The following is a 16,709-nucleotide window of genomic DNA, read 5'->3' as shown; positions in this document are numbered from 1 at the left end:
TGTGACGGCCTAAATCACCTATAACCTAGTCTGCAAACTTTTTGTTCAGTTTAAGCAGCAGCTGATTTTCAAAGTTAGTTGAGCTCATCCTTGCTCGCTTTGTAGTGAACAGTAATCCAGCACAACTGAAAAGCCGCTCGCAGGCAGCTGAAGCAGGCAGGCCAGTGTTGAGTTTCAGAGAGAGTTTTTTTAAATTTGGAAAGGAGTTTAGCAGATCCATATCGTTTGGGATACAGGCTAGGTACCCTTCCAACTCCCCTGTACCTTCCGACCTTCTGGACTTCATTGAGGAGAAGAAATCATCTTCATCTGAGGAATGTTGTCCAACTTGCTCCACTTCCACCTCTGCCATCTGGTCAAGGTGTTGCCTAACATAAGCCAGACCTGTCGAGTGACAAACAACACATTTCTGACAATTAAGACTTTATTAATTTACCAAGAGTGCACCATAATGCATAATGCTTTATAGCACTGACCACATTGTATTGAGTATAAAACAAAGTAGATCTCCAATAAACTGTTGAAAAGCAGTTTATTATAAGATGCAATCATACCTGTTTCTATGACATCAGGCCTCTCTGTCCAGGTGGTCTTGAACTTCGGTAGAAGTATTACTGCCGCAATCAGTTCTGGGTCCATCATCATCTCACCAAAACGCTTTTGGACACCATCCTGAATGGCTTTGATGAGTGGTAGACACATCTTGGATGAGGTCTCCTGCCTTTTGAGTTTTGCTTGTAGCTGACATATCACTGGAAGAAGCCACCCTAAGTGTGTGTTGGTCTCTGACTGAAGTATGTTCAAGGCCTTTACCAGAGGTTTCATCACCGAGCAGTAATCAGTCAGGAAAGCAATTTCTGCTTGAGTCAGCCTGGCATAAATAGAATACAAACAATTGTTAGGAAATCAAGCAGGAAAAGTTCAGTTTCAAGTATGGGAACACACATTCACACTTTCATACTGTTGAAATGCAAATTAAAACTTACATTTTCAATTTGAATTCTTCACAAATATTCCTGATCGGCTCCTCCCCTTTCTCTTGTATGATCCGTATGATTCTCTCCACGGCCATGAATGTTGAATTCCACCGCGTTTGATTTGGTCGGATGAGCTGGAGTCGGCAATGATCTTCCACAACTTCTGCTGCCATGTATGAACAACCCGTCTTGTTCCACATGGCTTGACATTTCCCAAAGGCTGCACGTGAAAGTCTCTTGTATGTGTCCATCTTCTTTTGTGCTATCTCAGCATCTGTTGTGGCAACTAAGTTGAGAAGATGGCATGCACACCTTTGGTGTGTAGGAAGTTTGTACTCCAGGCCATTATCTTGCTCCAGGATGCTGAATGTGTCCAGGTAGTTGGCTGTGGGCTCATCATCAATTGAATCTCTGTCCGACTCAGCATCTGATTCTGTATCCTCAGACTGGCTCTGTTCTCTGAATACACTAAAAGCTTTAACGAAGTTTGAGCCACTATCTCTTGTGGTTCTTACACTTCTGCCCCTAATTCTACACTGGCAGTGTATGTCGTCAAGTGCCCCTGCAAGGACATCAAAGGTGTGGGACCCTCTTAACCTCTTACATGCAAGCGCAGCTGATCTCCTTTCAAAAGTTTCTTCATCTACCCAATGACCCGTCATCCCAATAAAACTTTGCTGGTGTGCAGTCCAACAATCTGTAGTGGTGGCAACGTAGCTCACTTTACTGAGATGGGACATGACATTCTTCTTCATCTGAATGGCAGATGCCTCTAATCTTGTCCGGACAGTGGGCCTGGAAATGACCTTGCATTGTGGATTTAGCGTTGTCAAAAGTTCTTTGAATGCAGGTTGTTCAAGCAAAATGTATGAAGGCCCTCACATATTAGCCTAATGATGATCTTGTAGATCTTGCCTTGTGGCACACAGCGGTTGCCTCCCACTATCATGGCATCTTTTATATTTGTTTGCTTGCTTAGACTTGGTGGATTTGCTTGGTGGGTTCGCTTCCCTGGCTTTGCTCGGCTAAAAGCCAACTGTTTTGATGGATGTTTCCACTGTGAAAAGAAAGAAAAGGGTATTATCAGTAGAGGAATCAATGTGGTGCTTATTAAACACACTGTGAAATTAAAACTTTGATAAATAAAAGTTTTCTATTTCTTTAGTCATCACATTTTGTCTATTAAATTGTATTAAGCACAATATGCCACAATCCAGAGGGCATTACAATGCTGCACCCTTCCCAACAAAATCAATGACATGGATTTGAATGCTAAAATTGAGATTTCAAATCAACATCAAAAGCCGATGTGTTTCTATAGCCTACCAGTATTATGATACAGAGGAAGGAGACATATCAATGCATGTGTAATCATCATAGCTGCTTGCATGCACACAGAGCAACAATCGCCTACTAGTGATCTAATCCATTGTCGTCGATGTGAAGGAGTCAAAACAATCTTTTCTGGGTCTGCCTAGTAGGCGGGGAGCTACGGGGCCTTACTGTGCAGTCGTGCACCCTCCTTACAATCGAACGAAACCAACTTTTTTTGAAAGGTCTGACCATGCTGAACATGTTAACAAATGTTAACATTGAAAATTTTGGGTTGCACGTCATGTTTCAGGTACTCAATGCATTTCGATGTATTTCCCTCCATTGGCTCTCCATGAGCCAGGGGAAGGTGTGACATCTGTCTCTGCAAGTTTAATCACATCTAGAGGACACAAGCTTTTGGAAAATGTATGGTTTCAGTGGTATTATTGGCTTTCCATAATAGTAGAGACCAAAATTTAAAGTCTTTCTACTTGATTTGCCTTGTAAATCAAGTAGAAAGACTTTACATTTTGGCCTTTATTATTTAGAGAAAGCCAATAATACCACTAAAACCATACATTTATCACTAGATGTGATTAAACTTGCAAAGACAGATGTCACACTTTCCCCTTGCTCATGGAGAGTCATGTTCCTGTAATTGTAATGCATTTCCAATGCATTTCCAATGGCGGGAAATACATTGAAATGCATTGAGTACCTGAAACATGAAGTGCAACCCAAAATTTTCAATGTTAACATTTGTTAACATGTTCAGCATGGTTAGACGTTTAAAAAAAAAAAAAAGTTGGTTTCGTTCGATTGTAAGGAGGGTGCACGGTAAGGCCCCGTAGCTCCCCGCCTATAGTGGAGGAGCGCTGAGTCCCCTGTAATGTTGGGTAGGCAAAATGCCTCACACTACAACCCTCTCTGTTAACACAGTTGATACATTTGATTTGACTGTAAATTCAAAGACACAATCAAATTGAAACCCGTGGCAATTTCGACGCGGTAACACCGACTATTCATAGCAGCTAAATTTAACCAAGGCTAATTTCCCCTAGTCCACTCAAGACTACTAGCAACTAACAGCTAGCCTTTACACACTCAAGTACCAGGGGCTAGCTGCTATGCAAATTTAGCCAATGTCCTACAGACTTAAATAGACTGCACATATACATTACGCATTTTGTATCTGTTTGAAATACGATAAACATGCGGATTGTCGGCTGGAGCGAGTTCATTTCGTACTTAATGATGTGTCACGTTTGATTATGTTAGCATAGCAGCTAATTAGAATGTGCTGGCTAGCTGTGGGTTTCTTCTACTGTCAATGGTTGCAGGTGCTAGCAAAAAAATGCCCACGAAATGGGGTGAGCCTGGGTTGGATATATTAAATAAAACTACTAATGAGACAGTAGAAATACTTACCAAAACATGCTTCTGCAGATGTGAAGTGGAGTTGTTGAATGCAGACAGGTACTTCACTGTTGGGAGGCACATCTTGCACTGCATGATGATGCTGTTGCCTTTCCTATGCTTGAACAAAAAGAAATCTCCCAAATGTGGCCAAGGATTTTTTTCTGCATCGAGCTCTACAGACTTCGATGTTTCAGCTTGAGCTTCATCCGTTCTTTCTAGGTCCGGGTCTTCAGGACCGCGACCGCTGGCCGTGCCTGCTTTGTCGACCTCCATTCTAGCACTAGAACCTAAAGACTTCGCGCCCACTAACCTAGCTTGTCCGCGCGCGCCCTCTATGTTCACGGGCCAGTGCTAATCACATCATCATTTGTCACTGTTGGTTCTGGCTGGCCATTGGTTTACTGTCTATGGTTCTGCCGTGTATTTTTCCCCTGTAGGTTGAATTGTTATTTTTACTCAGTAACGGATAGGATTTATAAAGTAACTAAGTACAATACTTGAGTCAAAACGTACTCAAGTAAAATACAAAATACCGACTTTAAATTGTACTTAAAAAATACAAAATACACAAAAAAAGTATTCAATACAGTAACGTGAGTAAATGTATTTCGTTACTTTCCACCTCTGCCAGGTTAGAGGGCGATGGTTAGCTGCATGCAGGTTCTTGGTATGTGTGCGAACATACAACTACCCAATTAACTGTGTGACTGACCACAACCTAAGCAAACATAACAAACCATTAACCAACATGTACATTAACAAAGGTTTAGACTTCTGCTGCTTAGCTGTGCTATGCTAGGTGAGGTTAGGCCCTATCAGTTAATGTTACCCAGTCCTTGGAACCAAACAAAGAAAGATGTCCTTTCCAGTGTTGTTGACGTGTCCAGTCAGTTGGGTTGCTTCCTAGTGGACTGATGTCCTGTTTGGCTGTGTGTGTTTTCTCCTTTGTTCTTCTGACAGGTCAACGTTAACTCTGCTGTGGCTCCTGTTGCTTGGGAATCAGCTGGCTGAACTTGTGTTGTAGCTACTTATTCTGTGTAAAACTTGGTTCAGTTAATCGTAAGCAGGTCGCTGCTATAGAGGAGAAAGGTGTTGCAGTTTGCTGTGAGCAGGCCAGTAAAAGAGCTGTTGTCGCAGGTAGCAGGGCTGAGGCCTTGGAGCAAGCCAAAAAAAGGGGGGAGGGTCATCCCCAGGTGTGAACAGTGAGCAACTGTGAGGAAGTGAGTTCTATTGTCTGTAGAACAACAAGCATGTGGTCTCTTGAATGAGTCCCAACAATTATATCAACATGTTCTTGGTCTCAACACATCATTGCATTTCTCCTGAAATTGTGTGTAGACTTTGACTTTTAGTAAGCCACCGTCCTCCTCTTGGATCATATGTCTTTTTTTTTTTTTACCATTGTCTGTCAGAACTGATGATGTTTGGCTCAAACTGCCAGCATCCTCCAGTATACCCAGTGGAGCATGCCAAGAACACCAAGACTCCCTGGCTTCTTGCCAGTCATACCAGTCCCTGATCAGCCACACTAGTGAACATGAAACTCCCTGGTGGTGTGAGGGAATCAGATGCTCTGACATCACAAATTTATAGCCCTCATGGTGAGTCTTCTGTATAATGTTCATGCATAAGCCAGCTGTTAATTGTTCTAACACAATTAGAAGACTCTGGGATACCAGAGTCAGCTGTTACTTAGGAGAATTTGTTAGAATTGGCAGCAGTGACACCGTAATGAGAGCAACAACGCAGGAGATATGCTATTTCCCTTAAGTGTGAGAGGCAGTTAGACATATCTGTCACAATGATATATCCAATTGTAGCTGTGATATGGTGACTGTTAGATATGCTGGTTGGCTCCTGTCCACACATTTAAAGCAGTAAAGTCAGTCAGACTGTCTAAAGCTGTACAACTAAATCCATCCATCTATTCTCAACTGTCAGCAGCAGTTAGTCCCTCACTCTTGTCTGTGAGAATGCAAAGCACTGTAGCACTTATTATCCTATTTACCTCAGGTGATGTTTTACTGGATGGATATTCCCGACAGGGTTTGAGGTTTCAACAAAGGTTTATAATGCAAGTATGCACAAACTCTTAATTTTTCCTGTACTGACATATAATAAACCAATTATGATGCATTCTTGACACAAATGTGACGATTAAAAAGTATTTACTTTTAATTTACCTCGTGGCTCCCCAGTTATCTGGTGACTGCATTTTCATGAACAGCACAGGCCAATGTGATAGATTGATTTTTATGTAAATATGTAAGGTCATTAACCCATTTATACCGGATGCTGCGCAGCACAACATTGCCCCTCTCGCCGGTTGCTGTGTAGCGCAGCATTGAGTCTCCTGCCGGCTGCTGCGTAGCACAATATTGTAGCAACAGCCGGGGGGGCAATGTTGCGCTGCGCAACATCCGGTATGAATGGGTTAAGCATTTAAAACATTATAATTTGAAATGTCATTAATAACTGATAGAGGCAAAGGAAAATTCATTAATAACAGTTCATGGCTATAAATGTAAAAATGTCCTATAAAAACAATGTCCTGTGGAAAAAGAGATCAAAAGGGTTAAAAAGGATTAAAAAGCAAAAGTCCTGCTAGAGAGATTAAAATGTTTTAAAACAGTTAATATGGATAAAAAAGAAAACATAAAAAAAGGTGTAAAGATACCTGCCTGTAAGGACTTAATCCATGATTGATTTGTTGATCCTTTGAGAAGTGAAACCTATGATTGGTTGGTTATACCTGCGGAGATCGGAGGGGGGGCTCTCGGCCATGGTGCTTCCTTCTCGATGAAGCTGCCAGTGAGGAAGCATTGTGTCTGAGTATCTTTATTAATATTTCCCCTTTTCAGGTATGTAATGAGTATTCATGATTGTGAACTATGGAAATTGTTTGCTAAGCCGTTTTGTGTGTGTTTTATGAACACTTTGACTACATTTTGAGTAGTTTTGAAGCATGTTTAAATCGGTAATCTGTATCAGTGAACTGCCGAAGCAGCTAGCTTAGCTCTGCCGCTTGGTGTGCAAAATTGAGCAGCAACCCACTAAGCAAGCAAATGACGCATGAGGCGTGCATGTTGCGACGTTTAGCAGTTAGAGATGTTTATAGCATAATGTTGCTATTTTGTATGTGTATTTGGTTATTTCCCACTGCATTTGTGTGTTTATTTGAAAATGTTTGTTTAGGAAATATAGTAAGATAAGAAATAAGGAATTTGACAAGTACAGTTTATTAGTGTAAAGGACAATTCCATGGGTCCTGACCTGTCACAATTGATTTCACCTTTTGAAAGAAAATGTATTATAATATACTTACCTGGTAAAGGACAGAGGAAAAGCAGAGTGGAAAATGGAAATGAAAATGTATATTTTAATTTATACATATATTGTAATTTCATGTTTTGTGTTTCAAGAACTTTGGTAACTTTGTAAATACTTTTGAAACAAATATAGATTCTCGATGAAGCTGCCAGAGAGGAAGCATTGTGACTGAGTATCTTTATTAATATTTCCCCTTTTCAGGGTGTAACACCAACTGTTGCTGAACATGTTCACACTGTTTCACAATGGCAGAGTGAATCACATCATGAACATATCAGTTGTAGTCTTTTGTTTTCCATATTAAATTATATTTCCCTGGGTTAGGGTTTCCCTGTTGATCCTGGTGAATAGAAGCTGAAATGTTGTCTATTCACCTCAAAATCAACAAAGGAGCCTATAAAAACACAGATGGAGATCAGGTGAAGGAACATTCCTGTAAAATCAAGCTGTGTATTTAGTCAGGTTGGGTATCATTTGGCTAACTCTTTACCCTGGCAAGGTTAGTTGGGTCATGGAAGTTTGCCAATCCAGTCTACATGTGCTCTGTGGACTACAACCTAGCACCTGGGTGGATAGATTTGGACCCTCAGCATGCACTGGGACGGTTTGCAGCTGAACGTGAAGCAGTTGGAATGGAGTCGGCACCTATAAGTCTGAGGCCATGTTTCACTGCCAGAAAATGCTTGAATGCTCTCCTCAGGTTGGGATGGAGTTTCTTCATATGAAGGAGTTAAAAGAATTGCAAGGTCTTGTTCATGAGTGAGGGTAGGATGGAGCAGGAGATTGAAAGGTGGATCAGGGCTGTGTTGGCAGTAAAGCCGGCATTGTACTGGACCATTGCCATGAAGAGGGAGCTGAGCCAGAAAGCAAAGCAACACAAGCATCAGCACTTGGTGGTGAGTTGGATCAGAAGGCACTACAAACGTGTATTGAGTGTGAACTGGGAACATCTGGCCAGGGACCCAGTCGAAAGGGTTTTAACACCATTCTCCAGAAGAGCTACACATGTATCCTGAAGGGGGCTGGGGACATGGAACCCGAGTGGCACATGTTCAAAACCTCCATTGTGAATGCAGCTGTCAGTTTTGGTCAGAAGGTTGTCTTTGCCTGTCGTGGGGGCAACAATCCGCTTGTGTAAACCAGCAGTAAGGGAAGATTGAAAGATAAAGAAGGAGGCCTTTCAAGCCTGGTTGGCCCAGGTGTATCCTGAAGCAGCAGACAGGTACTGGCAGGCCATCAGGGCTGAGACTGCAGCAGACATGAAAAGTTTGGGGAGCACAGAAAGAAATCCTGAACATGTCCACAGCCTTTTCCATGAAATCCTCTGTGGAATGGGATATCCTTCTCAGTGAAGAAACAATTACTAATGGGGAGATCCTTTTTCAGGGGAGTAGGGTGAAAACTTGTTGCCAGCAACAAGGTATTTTTGTCAGTGGATTTTCTGTAAAGTGTTGTTATGACGGGGCTGTTGTTTTTCATAACCCACATGTCTAGGAAACTCAATTTTTCAACTTCAATTGTTGATAGTTAAAATTGTTGATAGCACTGAAACAAATTATGAGTACTTGTAATACAAACAGTATGTTTTTATTTACCTAAAAAATATGAAGGCGAGGAGATACTGCATGTCACATGGGTGTCAGGCTAGAGCAGCATGAGGAAGGGATGATGACATCATCACAAAGGCAGAATCAGAAAATAAGTTTTATTGCCAGGTTGGTTTTTACTCACAAGATATTTTGCTTGATCTTTCGTGCAGTATCCAATAAACATATTAACAGGAAATAACAATAAAAAGGTAAAATACTGCATCAGTCAAAAAGATAAGTATACATAGATACACATGTGCAAAAGATCACAGTTGTAGCGTACATACCTGGCCTGGCCACAATTGACACTTTGTGACTCTTCCCACTATCAAACTATCAAATTGATAGGAAACAGAGACAAAGGACCCCTCTTCCACAAACAGGCCATGCTTTTAGCATGCCAGAATGACACAGAATCAGACCAAAGGTCAAAGGGTCAGCTCCAGAGGATCAACCAATGGACACCAGGCAACTGGAGAATATAGGCAAAATCTCCAGTTTGTAACAATAAGACTCTGTCTAATGATATTTGATTGTTTCTTATATATGACAAGTAACAACAAAAGGACTGATTAACACTAAGGTGTGAATCCTGGCCTGTCTGTGCCATGCATGAACACACACACCAACCTCCCTTCCTCTGCCCCTCTCTAGATAAGAGTCATAAACTACAACCCACATTCCAATCCTGGGTAGTGACCAGCAGAAACACTCTTCACAGACAAGGAAGAATGTAAAATTAAATATCTAGCTGTTCTGTAAATCATGAGATGTTCCAATGCAATAGTTTAATCCCAAACTTCTATCCCATAGAATGTTTGAAATGTAACATGTAGATTTTAAGACAATGTCCTTCATGTGACCATACTGTCAGCATCCTTCACACAAGGTAACACACTACATGACCTCCAGAATGTCCATATTATTATTATTACAGTCGAAGAACTGCTGTGTAATCCACATTTATAGGCTATTAGCTTTGGGAAATGTTTATATTGTTGTTTGATCAATTAACCACTTGTATCATGATTAATTCCAGGTTTGAAGGATGTAATATGAAATCAACACTCCTATTACTCCTCTCTCATTATTAGTGCAAGTAGTTTTATATGTTATTTAATTTAATGTTTTGCGGTCATGGTGGAAGACGGATGTGCGAGTTTATAAGTAAACTCTAGAATTAAATTATTCCAAAGTTCAGTGGATAATTACTCTACAGGAGAAGACGGGTGATGCCCCTGAAACATGCCCCAGCCCCCAGGGGATAAAACAGTCGTGAACAATTCACACAAAGTCAGATGAAGAGAAGATGAAGACAAGGTCAGAGTAGTCAGAAAAGCCAGAAAAGAGAGAAAGGTCAGAAATGTTAGAAACAAGACAAAGTTAGAAACTCGGTGAGATGCTAAGAAGGAAGAAGATGCGAGAAACGAAGCTAAAAGCTAGAGGCTGAAAAGCTAAAGCTAGAAAAACGATGCAGAAACTAGAAGCTGAGATCTTTGCTCAAAGCTCAGAGTCCCGGCTCAAAGCCCGGCTCCGTAGCCATGTAAACTCTTAGCTCTAAGCTGCTCGCCACAAACTCATGGCTCTTAGTCATTTTTGCACTTTTCGCGTCTTTCATTTTTCTTTGCCACAAGCTCCAAGTAACATCATTTTTGTCTACATGCACGATCTTTTATTTTTATAAGCCAAGTCAAGACCAACTGAACCAAAACAACAGAAGTACCTCAGAGTAATTTTGTAACTTTTAAATCATCATCAAGTTTTCCTTTTCTAAGATTTTGACAACTTTAGAGTCATCTGGTCAACGCCAGCCTCCTCTAAAGTTATCCAGCCAAAGTGAAGAGCATTAGAGTTTATTTCACATCAACCCACAAGAGACGCAGGCAGATAACATCTGCACGACCGCCTGCAGAGAAGCCGAGCAGAAATCAAGAGTTCCCGAGACAGAAAGTCTCCTGGCAAACTCCACCAGAGCTGAACCGCTGAGACACCGGCAGAATCCGTCATCGTGATAATGGGACACGGCCTCCAGGAGAATCCACCTAGATCCCATGTCTCCAGGGTTAACATGGCAACCACAGCCACCTGGGTTCCAGCCAAGGGTCTTCAGCTACAGCGCAACTCACAGTAGGCCGGTCTTAACACTCTGCTCATGACTGGGTTGATGTCGAAATATAGCAATATTTAATCATCAAACCTAATTCGTAGATGTAGTATCATTAGCTGTATAGCCATAGTGTATAGCCATAACATATTCTCTCCCACCATTGCCAACTCATCACACTGCTCATTTCATTATTGTTTTCATCTTTATGATTATTACACCTTGCATTTACTGTGTAGATAGTAGTTTAGTTAATAAACTCCTTTATTTACACCCAGTAGTTGTCCTGTTGTATTCTTTTGACATAGAGACTGGAGATCCATTGAATGGAGAAGTCATGGCTTCCGATATGATTGATAAATTTGGCAATGAAGTAATTCATTGTTGTCCTCCCAGAGGACTGGTGCCCCATTTCTACAAGAGTAAATTCTAAATTATGGCATGGACACTAAACAGTATAGACAATATCTGTTCTGTGCAGGGATAATACTCCAAGGTGTTACTGTAATGTTGTTGTTGATGGTTGATGAGGCCAGATTCAGAAGAAAAGGCAGGTGCTGGTCCTTTACTGGGGGGGGACTGGACTGGAACTCTGGTCCTGATACAGACAAACATGATAGGACAATTAGTTTAGATCATACAAGTTCTTTACAGCGGGGAAAGTAAGTATTGAACGCGTCAACATTTTTCTCAGTAAATATATTTCTGATGGGGCTATTGACATGAAATTGTCACCATATGTCGGTAACAACCCAAGTAATCCACACATACAAAGAAATCAAAACATATATGTCCATAAATTAAGTTATGTGTAATAAAGTGAATTCTTGAATACAGATACCACCTCCCTTGTCGGCCAGTTTGATCATTTCTTTGTCATTCATCAATTCATAAAAGGGAGTTCTTTCACTCTTGGTTAAGTTATGAGTGCTGTTGTTTGGTTTAGCAATCTCCCCAATTATAACTTGTTCCTCAATTATATAAAAGGTGTTAATGGATGCATTGTTTATGTTTGGACAAAAATTGCTTTTGGCTTTGAAAACAGGAACATGAGTGTCACAAACAGGAGCTGTGTTTCTAAATAAAAGTGACGTAATTTAATCTGTCTAAAGCACTTAAAGAGATCTACTTTTAGGCCAAAAGCGTTGAGTCCGCTGCTGGGTACAAGAGACAGTCCTTCAGACAAGAGGGACAGCTGGTCTACAGATAATTCTTTAGAGGTAAACACAGGTAAAACATTCCTGAACAACAGCGTCATCACATGTGCATCCACACACCTGATTTATATGATACGCTGTCCTTGTTGACTCACATTTGTTGTAAAAACCACCAGAAAACTGAAGCATAGAATCACTGAGCAAAAAAGTACACTACACAAAAACAATCAGGATTATCCTGTAGCTGTACACTTTAATGATGTCCACCATGGCATCTCCACTCTACGTTTCTGTCGGATTGAAAATGTCACTTTACCTACCGGGAGTGTGACTATGACAGACTCAAACAGCGGGAAATGTTCTGGATCTACAATCTTCAAGCATTGTCTCCTAAGGGACTTAATGATGAACTTCTCTTTAATATGTTTCTATAATTCCTCACATTGGATGTTTTGTAAATATATTTTGTAAATAGGCCTCTTTGTATTTCTCAATAGGCCCCTCTCCTAATATTTCATTTGAGGAGGTCCCTATCTAGCTCCAGACAGTTCTGGATATGTAGAGGCATGAATGTGCACATACACCTCCTGGCTACTTTTTCTATACAACCAGATCTTTTATAATGCCCCAGATGTATGTATCTGAACATTTTGGTTTGTTTTGTCTTGAAACTGAAGTCTTATTATCATTATTGCGTGAACCTCTGGACAATATATTTCTGTGATGGGTCCTGTCGATAACTACGATGAATGTATGCTGGAAACTTTTGTATGGATATTTATGAAGGAAGCGTTAATTTTTTCACTCACTTTTTGAATTTATCTTGCACTTCACATGGGATGAAGTGATTGGCTTCCAACTCAGCAACTCTTATTTAAGATAGCTCCATGATGTCGGAGAAGTATTTGCCTGATGAAGGTCCAAGACTGAAATGTTACTATAAAATTTTTTGCTGCTAGTCAGACAGTGTCTGTTTCATTGTATGCCATATTTAAAACCTGTTCCTACGCACCTGCCTCACTGAATAGATATGCAAAGATTCCTCCTGCTTTGATAAGAGTTTGGGGAGAAGGACCTTAATATAACGTCAAGGAAGTTCTGCTAAGCCATCTGTTTCAAGAAGGGAAATCAGAACTTAGCCCAGGCTGTTTTCACTGGGGGAGGGGAACTGATGAATCTGACTAGGGATATCATCAGCTGGTGGAAGGTATACTAAATAACCTGACCATCAAGTCCTCTAAGGAGCAGGTAGAGTTTGAAGACTTGGAAGGGGCTGGTGGTGGTGGGGGGGTCCTCCTTCACTCGAAAGGGGGACCAAAGGGTGTACTCCAATTATCAGGGTATAACACTGCTCAGCTTTCAGGGGAAAGCTTATGTCAGTGCTGGAAAGGAGACTCCAACTTATTGTTGAACAGTCTTTTCAAGAAGGTCCACAGTGGACCAACTCTGGACTTACATTGCTAGGCTTTGGGGTTCATGGGAGTTTGCCTATCCAGTCTAAATGTGCTTTGTGGACTTGGAGAAGGCCTACAACCAGGTCCCTTGGGAGATCTTGTTGACAGGTACTGTGGGAATAAAGGGTTTGTGGATCAGCAGTGGCGCATTAGATTAATTATCTGACACCAGTGCAGCCACACAGAGTATGTCAGGCCAACACAACAACAGGCCAACAATGACTTGACTCCATCCATGTCAAGATGGACAGAGGTGTGCAAGCAAGTCACATGGTGCAAGTGTCAATGAGAAAATGCATGTAGGGAAGGCTGTAGGAATTTTAAGCTGTAAGAAAGAAAGATAGAAATAAAGTCACACAAGGCTTAACTTAATAAATGTGTTACTGAAAAAAATCATATCACAAAGGCATGGGCTGACATAAATGAATCTTTCAAAAATAAAGATACTCTTCAAAAATAACATATCAGAGGAAATAATCATATGGAACAAGACTTACAGATTGTGCTTGCACCACTGAGGCTCACCACTAAGAGATTGCGTTCTTAGCTAAATAACCATGAGGGCCTCTGCAGTGATGTTTATTATGTTGAAGAATATTCTGTGGTAAAGACACAACAGTACATGGCAACACACACAGCAAATGCACACATTTGAACTACTACTTTTAGCATTGTAAAGAGTTTGTTCATTCAGACTAACTGTTCCCTGTGTTTATTTTCAGGGCAGCCATTGATGCCTTTGCAGCTCTGCTGAGCACAAGTAAGTTTTTCCCTTTCATTCAGCTGATGGGTATCATCATCATCCTAATCCTTACCGTCATCATCACTATACTCTCATATACTCAAACCCTCTCTCCACTGGTTGGTAGGTAGGTAGTGTTGGGTCTGAGCTCTACCTCATTAGCTGGACACCAAATATGTTAGATTTCGGTTGTTTATCAATTTATTGGCTATCACAAATTAAGAAAATATTAATATTAAAAATATGAATATTAAATAATAACTTTAAAATGAATTAAAGTTCACGGGGCACCAGCCTAAACTAATAGGCAAAATAGCCAATATGGTTTTAGTCTCAATTTATTACCATTAATCTGGAACTCTGATTAATCATTAGCTTACTAACTATAACCAAATTACCAAATCAATAGTAAGTTAAAGTTGAAGGATTGGAATTCTACCGAGTACAGGTTGGTAATATTCACGCTTGTGCAACATTAAACACACCAGTAGTTATACTTAAAAGGCATTTATTTACAATGGAGCAGAGTAAAATACAATGTCTAATCTAGTATATACAGGTGTGTGTGTGTGTGTGTGTGTGTGTGTGTGTGTGTATGTGTGTCTGTGGAGACACAGACTAAGGCAAGATGGCCGATTCAAAGTGGTCACTGTCCTGACCACATGACCTGAGCAAAGGAGACTAAACAAGATGGCGGTAAACAAAGAAACTACTCAAAATGGCCGCTGAGACCACCTAGTGTGTGTGAGAGGGAAGGTGTGAGTTTCTTTGTTAGCCTAGCTCATGTAATCTACAGGTACCAGGTTAGAGGGGGAAGGTTAGCTTCATGCAGGTTCTAGGACTGAGACGTACTGCTATGTGTGTGAACGTACGAGTACTCGATTAACTGTATGACTGACCACAACCAAGCAAACATTACAACAACAAGGCATCAATCAACAAGTACATTAACAAAGTTAAGACTTCTGCTGCTTAGCTATGCTGTGCTATGCTGTGCTGGGAAAGGTTAGGCCCAGTCAGTTAAAATACCCAGTCCTTAGAACAAGCAAAGAGGTCCTTTCCAGTGTTTTGTAAAGTCCAGTGAGTTGGGAGGTTTCCTGGTGGAGTAAAGTCCTGTCTGGCTGTGTTGCTTGCTGTTATCTCCTTTGTTCTCCTCACAGAGTTAGCTGTTCCATGCTAACTCTGCTACGACTCCTGTTGCTTGGAAAATCAGCTAGCCTTGTGTCGTAGCTGCTGATTCTGAAGAGGATTTGGTTCACTCACAGTTAATCCGAAGCAGGTCGCTGTTGTGGGGGAGAAGAGTGTTTGCAGGCTGCTGTGAGCAGGCCGGCGAGAGAGAGCTGGTTTCTGGGGCCTTGTTGCCCTTTGAAGAACCGAGAGGAGAGAGCTGGAGCTGCTCTCCAGAGCCAGCCAAGAGGGGAAGAGAGCGAGAAGAGGTCTAGAGGACTGGTTTTGTTTGGTGACACCCTTGGGGGTCACATGTCACACGCTGACCCACACTGGCTGGCCAGTGGGGTCCGTGGGGGGAAGGGTCGTCCCCAGGTGTGAACAGTGAGGAACTGTGGAGTGTGAGTTCCTTTGTCCAGTGGAGCAAAGAAACATTTGGTCTATTGAATGATTGAGTCCCAACAGTAGGTAGGTAGGTAGGTTGGTTAGGTAGGTAAGTAGGTAGGCAGGTAGGTACCTTATTTATCCCCTAGGGTAAATTCATGTGTCCATTAGCTCATTGTTGAAATAATTAATATTAATAACAGTTAATAATAAATAAACAATAATAATTAGATCAGTCCACTTCCTTTGGCTGAGTTGTTCTACAGCCTCGTGGCAGTCGGAACAAATAATCTCCTGAACCTCTCAGTGAGATGAGACATTTGCTCCACCTGTAGCTGCTTCTCTGTCCTGCCAGAATGTTTTTGAGAAGGTGGTTGGTATTGTCCAAGATGGCCTCCATCTTACATTGCATGCGTCTCTCCACAACAGTCCTGAGTGAGTCCAGACTCCTGCCAAGCACAGACCCAGTCTTTTTTACCAACTTGTCCAGTCTCCTTGTGTTCATGTGAGACATTCTGCTGCCCCAGCAGACTGCAGCATAAGAAAGTACACTGGCCACCACTGACTGATAAGACGTGCAGCATTTAAATGCAGACGTCAAAGGAACTGAGGAAAAAGAGCCGGCTCTGCCCCTTCAGGTAGATGACATCCGTGTTCAAGGACCAGTCCAGTTTACTTTCCAGGTGCACACCTAGGTATTTATAAGTGTTCAGCACTTCAATTGTGCAGCAGGTAGTTAATGTTGCTGTTTTCTTCATCACAGTGTCTAACTGTGTTCAGATAGAGCAGCAATAAACTCTACTAGTAACAGAAATTGACTGGAGATGGGACACCACACTGACGTCAGTGTGTCACCACGTGAACAGCGTCACTAGTATTAGTGAAAAGTAAGTCACTGTGTAAAACATTTGAAAATGGGGATGGAGAGGTAAAACATGTTATAAGGTGATATTAATTAAATAATAATTAAAAAAATATAAAATTAAAGAACATTTTTAATTAACCAGATATATCAGTTCCCAGGTGAGAACAGCAATGAAATCAACCAATTAATTGCAGTTAGGCACTTTAG

Source organism: Seriola aureovittata, chromosome 10 (genome assembly GCF_021018895.1).
Source record: "Seriola aureovittata isolate HTS-2021-v1 ecotype China chromosome 10, ASM2101889v1, whole genome shotgun sequence".
NCBI lineage: Eukaryota > Metazoa > Chordata > Actinopteri > Carangiformes > Carangidae > Seriola > Seriola aureovittata.
Note: the sequence above shows the minus strand (reverse complement) of the source record.